General features: G+C 49.4%; 1 protein-coding gene across 1 annotated transcript in view; it reads left to right on the top strand.

Annotated features, from left to right (window-relative positions):
• Window positions 1-719: 719 nt before the first annotated feature.
• Window positions 720-12,645, top strand: part of TEX55 (testis expressed 55) — a 150,505-nt gene continuing 138,579 nt past the window's right edge. Inside the window, exon 1 of the mRNA XM_075262510.1 lies at window positions 720-752. The gene's annotated coding sequence lies outside the window, so the exon portion shown is untranslated. The remainder of the gene's footprint in view (window positions 753-12,645) is intronic.

Below are 12,645 nucleotides of genomic sequence, written 5' to 3'. Positions count from 1 at the left end.
GCCTTAACATAGTATTCAGAGCGTCCGCTGTATGGGCTGAAAAAATATCAAAAAATAATTGCAAATTTGCAGTTTTATCCATAGTGATCCCCCAAAAATGTATAAAAAAAATACAAATAAAACGTTTCGTACCCCCCAAAATGGTGCCATTAAAAACTACAACCTAGACCGCAAAAAACACAAGCCCTCATAGGGTTCCATGGATGAGGAAATTAAACACTGAAAGGACTTAAAGGGTTAAATGAACCGTAAATGTGCAAATTGTTATTAAAAATATTATATCGTCGCCTGATAAAAATAATGATAAAATGATGGCGCCCAAATCACAGCGAACAGATAAAGATACCGTTACTAATGGCAAAAACGCTGCGTAAATGGGAGGAGCTAAAGGGTGCTCCAAACACAAACATTAAAAAATATTAAGATTCACCACAAAAATTAGAGAAAAAAAGTAAAAACTGAAAGTGAAAGTAAAACTCCCGACTACCCGACTACAGGAGGATTCCGTCACTAAGCGCTTCCTCAGCGGGCAGGTCACGGAAGCCGCTAGTGGACAATCAAGCAAAAAGCGTTCGGTCACGCAGAAGACTCACTGTTGTTATGACGACTGAGCGTTGTCACGTGATTAGCTCTGTGACGTCCTACTACGAACGGTCGTCATGGTGACGGCCTTAGCGTCCACACTACGGCGGCCGGTAGAGGAAAATCTAAACAAAAGCGCTCACCTCGTATATACAGCCGCCCGGGAGCAGGTAGGTGGTATACAGGTATACAGCTGGTATAGCACTGCGTGTAAGAGTATGCTGAGACTTGTAGTACATACAGCGGTGGGTTCTCTGGTTACTGGTCCTGGTGTGAGCGGCTTATAATGGAGACCTCAGTGACCTGTACTCAGCAGAATGATATCAGTTACAGGATCTGACATGGAGCTATACTGGCGAGCTCACCTGTGTACAGGCCTAGACTATGTATGGTATAGAAGTACAGACCCCAAACCAGACCCCCCCTAATACAGACCCCAAACCAAACACCCTAATACAGACCCCCCCCTAATACAGACCCCAGACCAGACCCCCTAATACAGACCCCCCCCCCCCTAATACAGACCCCAGACCAGACCCCCTAATACAGACACCAGACCCCTAAACTAATACAGACCCCAGACCAGACCTCTAAACTAATACAGACCCCAGACCAGACCTCTAAACTAATACAGACCCCAGACCAGACCCCCTAATACAGACCCCCCCCCCCTAATACAGACCCCAGACCAGACCCCCTAATACAGACACCAGACCCCTAAACTAATACAGACCCCAGACCAGACCCCTAAACTAATACAGACCCCAGACCAGACCTCTAAACTAATACAGACCCCAGACCAGACTCCTAAACTAATACAGACCCCAGACCAGACCCCTAAACTAATACAGACCCCAGACCAGACCCCTAAACTAATACAGACCCCAGACCAGACCCCTAAACTAATACAGACCCCAGACCAGACCCCTAAACTAATACAGACCCCAGACCAGACCTCTAAACTAATACAGACCCCAGACCAGACCTCTAAACTAATACAGACCCCAGACCAGACTCCTAAACTAATACAGACCCCAGACCAGACCCCTAAACTAATACAGACCCCAGACCAGACCCCTAAACTAATACAGACCCCAGACCAGACCCCTAAACTAATACAGACCCCAGACCAGAGCCCTAAACTAATACACACCCCACACCAGACCCCTAAACTAATACAGACCCCAGACCAGACCCCTAAACTAATACAGACCCCAGACCAGACCCCTAAACTAATACAGACCAGACCCCTAAACTAATACAGACCCCAGACCAGACCCCTAAACTAATACAGACCCCAGACCAGACCCCCTAATACAGACCCCCCCCCTAATACAGACCCCAGACCCCTAAACTAATACAGACCCCAGACCAGACCCCTAAACTAATACAGACCCCAGACCAGACCCCTAAACTAATACAGACCCAGACCAGACCCCTAAACTAATACAGACCCCAGACCAGACCCCTAAACTAATACAGACCCCAGACCAGACCCCTAAACTAATACAGACCACAGACCAGACCCCCTAATACAGACCCCAAACCAAACACCCTAATACAGACTCCAAACCAGACCCCTAAACTAATACAGACCCCAGACCAGACCCCTAAACTAATACAGACCCCCCCCCCCTAATACAGACCCCAGACCAGACCCCCTAATACAGACACCAGACCCCTAAACTAATACAGACCCCAGACCAGACCCCTAAACTAATACAGACCCCAGACCAGACCTCTAAACTAATACAGACCCCAGACCAGACCTCTAAACTAATACAGACCCCAGACCAGACCCCTAAACTAATACAGACCCCAGACCAGACCCCTAAACTAATACAGACCCCAGACCAGACCCCTAAACTAATACAGACCCCAGACCAGACCTCTAAACTAATACAGACCCCAGACCAGACCCCTAAACTAATACAGACCCCAGACCAGACCCCTAAACTAATACAGACCCAGACCAGACCCCTAAACTAATACAGACCCCAGACCAGACCCCTAAACTAATACAGACCCCAGACCAGACCCCCTAATACAGACCCCCCCCCTAATACAGACCCCAGACCCCTAAACTAATACAGACCCCAGACCAGACCCCTAAACTAATACAGACCCCAGACCAGACCCCTAAACTAATACAGACCCAGACCAGACCCCTAAACTAATACAGACCCCAGACCAGACCCCTAAACTAATACAGACCCCAGACCAGACCCCTAAACTAATACAGACCACAGACCAGACCCCCTAATACAGACCCCAAACCAAACACCCTAATACAGACTCCAAACCAGACCCCTAAACTAATACAGACCCCAGACCAGACCCCTAAACTAATACAGACCACAGACCAGACCCCTAAACTAATACAGACCCCAGACCCCTAAACTAATACAGACCCCAGACCAGACCCCTAAACTAATACAGACCCCAGACCAGACCCCTAAACTAATACAGACCCCAGACCAGACCTCTAAACTAATACAGACCCCAGACCAGACCCCTAAACTAATACAGACCCCAGACCAGACCCCCTAATACAGACCCCCCCCCCCCAATACAGACCCCAGACCAGACCCCCTAATACAGACACCAGACCCCTAAACTAATACAGACCCCAGACCAGACCTCTAAACTAATACAGACCCCAGACCAGACCTCTAAACTAATACAGACCCCAGACCAGACCCCCCTAATACAGACCCCCCCCCCCCTAATACAGACCCCAGACCAGACCCCCTAATACAGACACCAGACCCCTAAACTAATACAGACCCCAGACCAGACCCCTAAACTAATACAGACCCCAGACCAGACCTCTAAACTAATACAGACCCCAGACCAGACCTCTAAACTAATACAGACCCCAGACCAGACTCCTAAACTAATACAGACCCCAGACCAGACCCTTAAACTAATACAGACCCCAGACCAGACCCCTAAACTAATACAGACCCCAGACCAGACCCCTAAACTAATACAGACCCCAGACCAGAGCCCTAAACTAATACACACCCCACACCAGACCCCTAAACTAATACAGACCCCAGACCAGACCCCTAAACTAATACAGACCCCAGACCAGACCCCAAAACTAATACAGACCCAGACCAGACCCCTAAACTAATACAGACCCCAGACCAGACCCCTAAACTAATACAGACCCCAGACCAGACCCCTAAACTAATACAGACCACAGACCAGACCCCCTAATACAGACCCCAAACCAAACACCCTAATACAGACTCCAAACCAGACCCCTAAACTAATACAGACCCCAGACCAGACCCCTAAACTAATACAGACCCCCCCCCCTAATACAGACCCCAGACCAGACCCCCTAATACAGACACCAGACCCCTAAACTAATACAGACCCCAGACCAGACCCCTAAACTAATACAGACCCCAGACCAGACCTCTAAACTAATACAGACCCCAGACCAGACCTCTAAACTAATACAGACCCCAGACCAGACCCCTAAACTAATACAGACCCCAGACCAGACCCCTAAACTAATACAGACCCCAGACCAGACCCCTAAACTAATACAGACCCCAGACCAGACCTCTAAACTAATACAGACCCCAGACCAGACCCCTAAACTAATACAGACCCCAGACCAGACCCCTAAACTAATACAGACCCAGACCAGACCCCTAAACTAATACAGACCCCAGACCAGACCCCTAAACTAATACAGACCCCAGACCAGACCCCCTAATACAGACCCCCCCCCCCTAATACAGACCCCAGACCCCTAAACTAATACAGACCCCAGACCAGACCCCTAAACTAATACAGACCCCAGACCAGACCCCTAAACTAATACAGACCCAGACCAGACCCCTAAACTAATACAGACCCCAGACCAGACCCCTAAACTAATACAGACCCCAGACCAGACCCCTAAACTAATACAGACCACAGACCAGACCCCCTAATACAGACCCCAAACCAAACACCCTAATACAGACTCCAAACCAGACCCCTAAACTAATACAGACCCCAGACCAGACCCCTAAACTAATACAGACCACAGACCAGACCCCTAAACTAATACAGACCCCAGACCCCTAAACTAATACAGACCCCAGACCACACCCCTAAACTAATACAGACCCCAGACCAGACCCCTAAACTAATACAGACCCCAGACCAGACCTCTAAACTAATACAGACCCCAGACCAGACCCCTAAACTAATACAGACCCCAGACCAGACCCCTAAACTAATACAGACCCAGACCAGACCCCTAAACTAATACAGACCCCAGACCAGACCCCTAAACTAATACAGACCCCAGACCAGACCCCCTAATACAGACCCCCCCCCCCTAATACAGACCCCAGACCCCTAAACTAATACAGACCCCAGACCAGACCCCTAAACTAATACAGACCCCAGACCAGACCCCTAAACTAATACAGACCCAGACCAGACCCCTAAACTAATACAGACCCCAGACCAGACCCCTAAACTAATACAGACCCCAGACCAGACCCCTAAACTAATACAGACCACAGACCAGACCCCCTAATACAGACCCCAAACCAAACACCCTAATACAGACTCCAAACCAGACCCCTAAACTAATACAGACCCCAGACCAGACCCCTAAACTAATACAGACCACAGACCAGACCCCTAAACTAATACAGACCCCAGACCCCTAAACTAATACAGATGCCAGACCAGACCCCTAAACTAATACAGACCCCAGACCAGACCTCTAAACTAATACAGACCCCAGACCAGACCCCTAAACTAATACAGACCCCAGACCAGACCCCTAAACTAATACAGACCCCAGACCAGACCCCTAAACTAATACAGACCCCAGACCAGACCCCTAAACTAATACAGACCCCAGACCAGACCCCTAAACTAATACAGACCCCAGACCAGACCCCTAAACTAATACAGACCCCAGACCAGACCCCTAAACTAATACAGACCCCAGACCAGACCCCTAAACTAATACAGACCCCAGACCAGATCTCTAAACTAATACAGACCCCAGACCAGACCCCTAAACTAATACAGACCCCAGACCAGATCTCTAAACTAATACAGACCCCAGACCAGACCCCTAAACTAATACAGACCCCAGACCAGACCCCTAAACTAATACAGACCCCAGACCAGACCCCTAAACTAATATAGACCCAGACCAGACCCCTAAACTAATACAGACCCCAGACCAGACCCCTAAACTAATACAGACCCCAGACCAGACCCCCTAATACAGACCCCCCCCCAATACAGACCCCAGACCCCTAAACTAATACAGACCCCAGACCAGACCCCTAAACTAATACAGACCCCAGACCAGACCCCTAAACTAATACAGACCCAGACCAGACCCCTAAACTAATACAGACCCCAGACCAGACCCCTAAACTAATACAGACCCCAGACCAGACCCCTAAACTAATACAGACCACAGACCAGACCCCCTAATAAAGACCCCAAACCAAACACCCTAATACAGACTCCAAACCAGACCCCTAAACTAATACAGACCCCAGACCAGACCCCTAAACTAATACAGACCACAGACCAGACCCCTAAACTAATACAGACCCCAGACCCCTAAACTAATACAGATGCCAGACCAGACCCCTAAACTAATACAGACCCCAGACCAGACCTCTAAACTAATACAGACCCCAGACCAGACCCCTAAACTAATACAGACCCCAGACCAGACCCCTAAACTAATACAGACCCCAGACCAGACCCCTAAACTAATACATACCCCAGACCAGACCCCTAAACTAATACAGACCCCAGACCAGACCCCTAAACTAATACAGACCCCAGACCAGACCCCTAAACTAATACAGACCCCAGACCAGACCCCTAAACTAATACAGACCCCAGACCAGATCTCTAAACTAATACAGACCCCAGACCAGACCCCTAAACTAATACAGACCCCAGACCAGATCTCTAAACTAATACAGACCCCAGACCAGACCCCTAAACTAATACAGACCCCAGACCAGACCCCTAAACTAATACAGACCCCAGACCCCTAAACTAATACAGACCCCAGACCAGACCCCTAAACTAATACAGACCCCAGACCGGACCCCTAAACTAATACAGACACCAGACCAGACCCCTAAACTAATACAGACCCCAGACCAGACCCCTAAACTAATACAGACCCCAGACCAGACCTCTAAACTAATACAGACCCCAGACCAGACCCCTAAACTAATACAGACCCCAGACCAGACCCCTAAACTAATACAGACCCCAGACCAGACCCCTAAACTAATACAGACCCCAGACCAGACCCCTAAACTAATACAGACCCCAGAGCAGACCCCTAAACTAATACAGACCCCAAACCAGACCCCCTAATACAGACCCCAAACCAGGCTCCCGAATACAGACCCCGGACCAGACCCCTAATACAGACCCCAAACCAGACCCCCTAATACAGACTCCAAACGAAACACCGAAATACAGACCCCAAACCAGACCCCCTAATACAGACCCCAAACCAGACCCCCTAATACAGACCCCAAACCAGGCTCCCGAATACAGACCCCCTAATACAGACCCCAAACCAGGCTCCCGAATACAGACCCCGGACCAGCCCCCTAATACAGACCCCAAACCAGACCCCCTAATACAGACCCCAAACCAGACCCCCTAATACAGACCCCAAACCAGACCCCCTAATACAGACCCCAAACCAGACCCCCTAATACAGACTCCAAACCAAACACCGAAATACAGACCCCAAACCAAACACCCTAATACAGACCCCAAACCAAACACCCTAATACAGACCCCAAACCAAACACCCTAATACAGCCCCCAAACCAGACCCCCTAATACAGCCCCCAAACCAGACCCCCTAATACAGACCCCAAACCAGACCCCCAAATACAGACCCCAAACCAAACACCCTAATACAGACTCCAAACCAGACCCCTAAACTAATACAGACCCCAGACCAGACCCCTAAACTAATACAGACCCCAGACCAGACCCCTAAACTAATACAGACCCCAGACCAGACCCCTAAACTAATACAGACCCCAGACCAGACCCCTAAACTAATACAGACCCCAGACCAGACCTCTAAACTAATACAGACCCCAGACCAGACCCCTAAACTAATACAGACCCCAGACCAGACCCCTAAACTAATACAGACCCCAGACCAGACCCCTAAACTAATACAGACCCCAGACCCCTAAACTAATACAGACCCCAGACCAGACCCCTAAACTAATACAGACCCCAGACCAGACCCCTAAACTAATACAGACCCCAGACCAGACCCCTAATCTAAAACAGACCTCAGACCAGACCCCTAAACTAATACAGACCCCAGACCAGACCCCTAAACTAATACAGACCCCAGACCAGACCCCTAAACTAATACAGACCCCAGACCAGACCTCTAAACTAATACAGACCCCAGACCAGACCCCTAAACTAATACAGACCCCAGACCAGACCCCTAAACTAATACAGACCCCAGACCAGACCCCTAAACTAATACAGACCCGTAAACTAATACAGACCCCTAAACTAATACAGACCCCAGACCCCTAAACTAATACAGACCCCAGACCAGACCTCTAAACTAATACAGACCCCAGACCAGACCCCTAAACTAATACAGACCCCAGACCAGACCCCTAAACTAATACAGACCCCAGACCAGACCCCTAAACTAATACAGACCCCAGACCAGACCCCCTAATACAGACCCCAGACCAGACCCCTAATCTAATACAGACCCCAGACCAGACCCCTAAACTAATACAGACCCCAGACCAGAACCCTAAACTAATACAGACCCCAGACCAGACCCCTAAACTAATACAGACCCCAGACCAGACCCCTAAACTAATACAGACCCCAGACCAGACCCCTAAATTAATACAGACCCCAGACCCCTAAACTAATACAGACCCCAGACCAGACCCCCTAATACAGACCCCAGACCAGACCCCTAAACTAATACAGACCCCAGACCAGACCCCTAAACTAATACAGACCCCAGACCAGACCCCTAAACTAATACAGACCCCAGACCAGACCTTTAAACTAATACAGACCCCAGACCAGACCCCTAAACTAATACAGACCCCAGACCAGACCCCTAAACTAATACAGACCCCAGACCAGACCTCTAAAATAATACAGACCCCAGACCAGACCCCTAAACTAATACAGACCCCAGACCAGACCCCTAAACTAATACAGACCCCAGACCAGACCCGTAAACTAATACAGATCCCAGACCAGACCCCTAAATTAATACAGACCCCAGACCCCTAAACTAATACAGACCCCAGACCAGACCCCTAAACTAATACAGACCCCAGACCAGACCCCTAAACCAATACAGACCCCAGACCAGACCCCTAAACTAATACAGACCCCAGACCAGACCCCTAAACTAATACAGACCCCAGACCAGACCCCTAAACTAATCAGACCCCAGACCAGACCCCTAAACTAATATAGACCCCAGACCAGACCCCTAAACTAATCAGACCCCAGACCAGACCCCTAAACTAATACAGACCCCAGACCAGACCCCTAAACTAATACAGACCCCAGACCAGACCCCCTAATACAGACCCCAGACCAGACCCCTAATCTAATACAGACCCCAGACCAGACCCCTAATCTAATACAGACCCCAGACCAGACCCCTAAACTAATACAGACCCCAGACCAGAACCCTAAACTAATACAGACTCCAGACCACACCCCTAAACTAATACAGACCCCAGACCAGACCCCTAAACTAATACAGACCCCAGACCAGACCCCCTAATACAGACCCCAGACCAGACCCCTAAACTAATACAGACCCCAGACCAGACCCCAATACAGACCCCAGACCAGACCCCTAATCTAATACAGACCCCAGACCAGACCCCTAATCTAATACAGACCCCAGACCAGACCCCTAAACTAATACAGACCCCAGACCAGACCCCCTAATACAGACCCCAGACCAGACCCCTAATCTAATACAGACCCCAGACCAGACCCCTAAACTAATACAGACCCCAGACCAGAACCCTAAACTAATACAGACTCCAGACCACACCCCTAAACTAATACAGACCCCAGACCAGACCCCTAAACTAATACAGACCCCAGACCAGACCCCCTAATACAGACCCCAGACCAGACCCCTAAACTAATACAGACCCCAGACCAGACCCCTAAACTAATACAGACCCCAGACCAGACCCCTAATCTAATACAGACCCCAGACCAGACCCCTAATCTAATACAGACCCCAGACCAGACCCCTAAACTAATACAGACCCCAGACCAGAACCCTAAACTAATACAGACGCCAGACCAGACCCCTAAACTAATACAGACCCCAGACCACACCCCTAAACTAATACAGACCCCAGACCAGACCCCTAAACTAATACAGACCCCAGACCAGACCTTTAAACTAATACAGACCCCAGACCAGACCCCTAAACTAATACAGACCCCAGACCAGACCCCTAAACTAATACAGACCCCAGACCAGACCCCTAAACTAATACAGACCCCAGACCAGACCCCTAAACTAATACAGACCCCAGACCAGAGCCCTAAGCTAATACAGACCCCAGACCAGACCCCTAAACTAATACAGACCCCAGACTGAACCCCTAAACTAATACAGACCCAAGACCAGACCCCTAAACTAATACAGACCCCAGACCAGACCCCTAAACTAATACAGACCCCAGACCAGAGCCCTAAACTAATACAGACCCCAGACCCCTAAACTAATACAGACCCCAGACCAGACCTCTAAACTAATACAGACCCCAGACCAGACCCCTAAACTAATACAGACCCCAGACCAGACCCCTAAACTAATACAGACCCCAGACCAGACCCCTAAACTAATACAGACCCCAGACCAGACCCCCTAATACAGACCCCAGACCAGACCCCTAATCTAATACAGACCCCAGACCAGACCCCTAAACTAATACAGACCCCAGACCAGAACCCTAAACTAATACAGACCCCAGACCAGACCCCTAAACTAATACAGACCCCAGACCAGACCCCTAAACTAATACAGACCCCAGACCAGACCCCTAAATTAATACAGACCCCAGACCCCTAAACTAATACAGACCCCAGACCAGACCCCCTAATACAGACCCCAGACCAGACCCCTAAACTAATACAGACCCCAGACCAGACCCCTAAACTAATACAGACCCCAGACCAGACCCCTAAACTAATACAGACACCAGACCTTTAAACTAATACAGACCCCAGACCAGACCCCTAAACTAATACAGACCCCAGACCAGACCCCTAAACTAATACAGACCCCAGACCAGACCTCTAAAATAATACAGACCCCAGACCAGACCCCTAAACTAATACAGACCCCAGACCAGACCCCTAAACTAATACAGACCCCAGACCAGACCCGTAAACTAATACAGACCCCAGACCAGACCCCTAAATTAATACAGACCCCAGACCCCTAAACTAATACAGACCCCAGACCAGACCCCTAAACTAATACAGACCCCAGACCAGACCCCTAAACCAATACAGACCCCAGACCAGACCCCTAAACTAATACAGACCCCAGACCAGACCCCTAAACTAATACAGACCCCAGACCAGACCCCTAAACTAATCAGACCCCAGACCAGACCCCTAAACTAATACAGACCCCAGACCAGACCCCTAAACTAATCAGACCCCAGACCAGACCCCTAAACTAATACAGACCCCAGACCAGACCCCTAAACTAATACAGACCCCAGACCAGACCCCCTAATACAGACCCCAGACCAGACCCCTAATCTAATACAGACCCCAGACCAGACCCCTAATCTAATACAGACCCCAGACCAGACCCCTAAACTAATACAGACCCCAGACCAGAACCCTAAACTAATACAGACTCCAGACCACACCCCTAAACTAATACAAACCCCAGACCACACCCCTAAACTAATACAGACCCCAGACCAGACCCCCTAATACAGACCCCAGACCAGACCCCTAAACTAATACAGACCCCAGACCAGACCCCTAAACTAATACAGACCCCAGACCAGACCCCTAATCTAATACAGACCCCAGACCAGACCCCTAATCTAATACAGACCCCAGACCAGACCCCTAAACTAATACAGACCCCAGACCAGACCCCCTAATACAGACCCCAGACCAGACCCCTAATCTAATACAGACCCCAGACCAGACCCCTAAACTAATACAGACCCCAGACCAGAACCCTAAACTAATACAGACTCCAGACCACACCCCTAAACTAATACAGACCCCAGACCAGACCCCTAAACTAATACAGACCCCAGACCAGACCCCCTAATACAGACCCCAGACCAGACCCCTAAACTAATACAGACCCCAGACCAGACCCCTAAACTAATACAGACCCCAGACCAGACCCCTAATCTAATACAGACCCCAGACCAGACCCCTAATCTAATACAGACCCCAGACCAGACCCCTAAACTAATACAGACCCCAGACCAGAACCCTAAACTAATACAGACGCCAGACCAGACCCCTAAACTAATACAGACCCCAGACCACACCCCTAAACTAATACAGACCCCAGACCAGACCCCTAAACTAATACAGACCCCAGACCAGACCTTTAAACTAATACAGACCCCAGACCAGACCCCTAAACTAATACAGACCCCAGACCAGACCCCTAAACTAATACAGACCCCAGACCAGACCCCTAAACTAATACAGACCCCAGACCAGACCCCTAAACTAATACAGACCCCAGACCAGAGCCCTAAGCTAATACAGACCCCAGACCAGACCCCTAAACTAATACAGACCCCAGACTGAACCCCTAAACTAATACAGACCCAAGACCAGACCCCTAAACTAATACAGACCCCAGACCAGACCCCTAAACTAATACAGACCCCAGACCAGAGCCCTAAACTAATACAGACCCCAGACCAGACCCCTAAACTAATACAGACCCCAGACAAGAGCCCTAAGCTAATACAGACCCCAGACCAGACC

This window comes from Leptodactylus fuscus, chromosome 2 (genome assembly GCF_031893055.1).
Source record: "Leptodactylus fuscus isolate aLepFus1 chromosome 2, aLepFus1.hap2, whole genome shotgun sequence".
Lineage (NCBI taxonomy): Eukaryota > Metazoa > Chordata > Amphibia > Anura > Leptodactylidae > Leptodactylus > Leptodactylus fuscus.
Note: the sequence above shows the minus strand (reverse complement) of the source record. Positions and strands in the feature narration are given on the sequence as shown.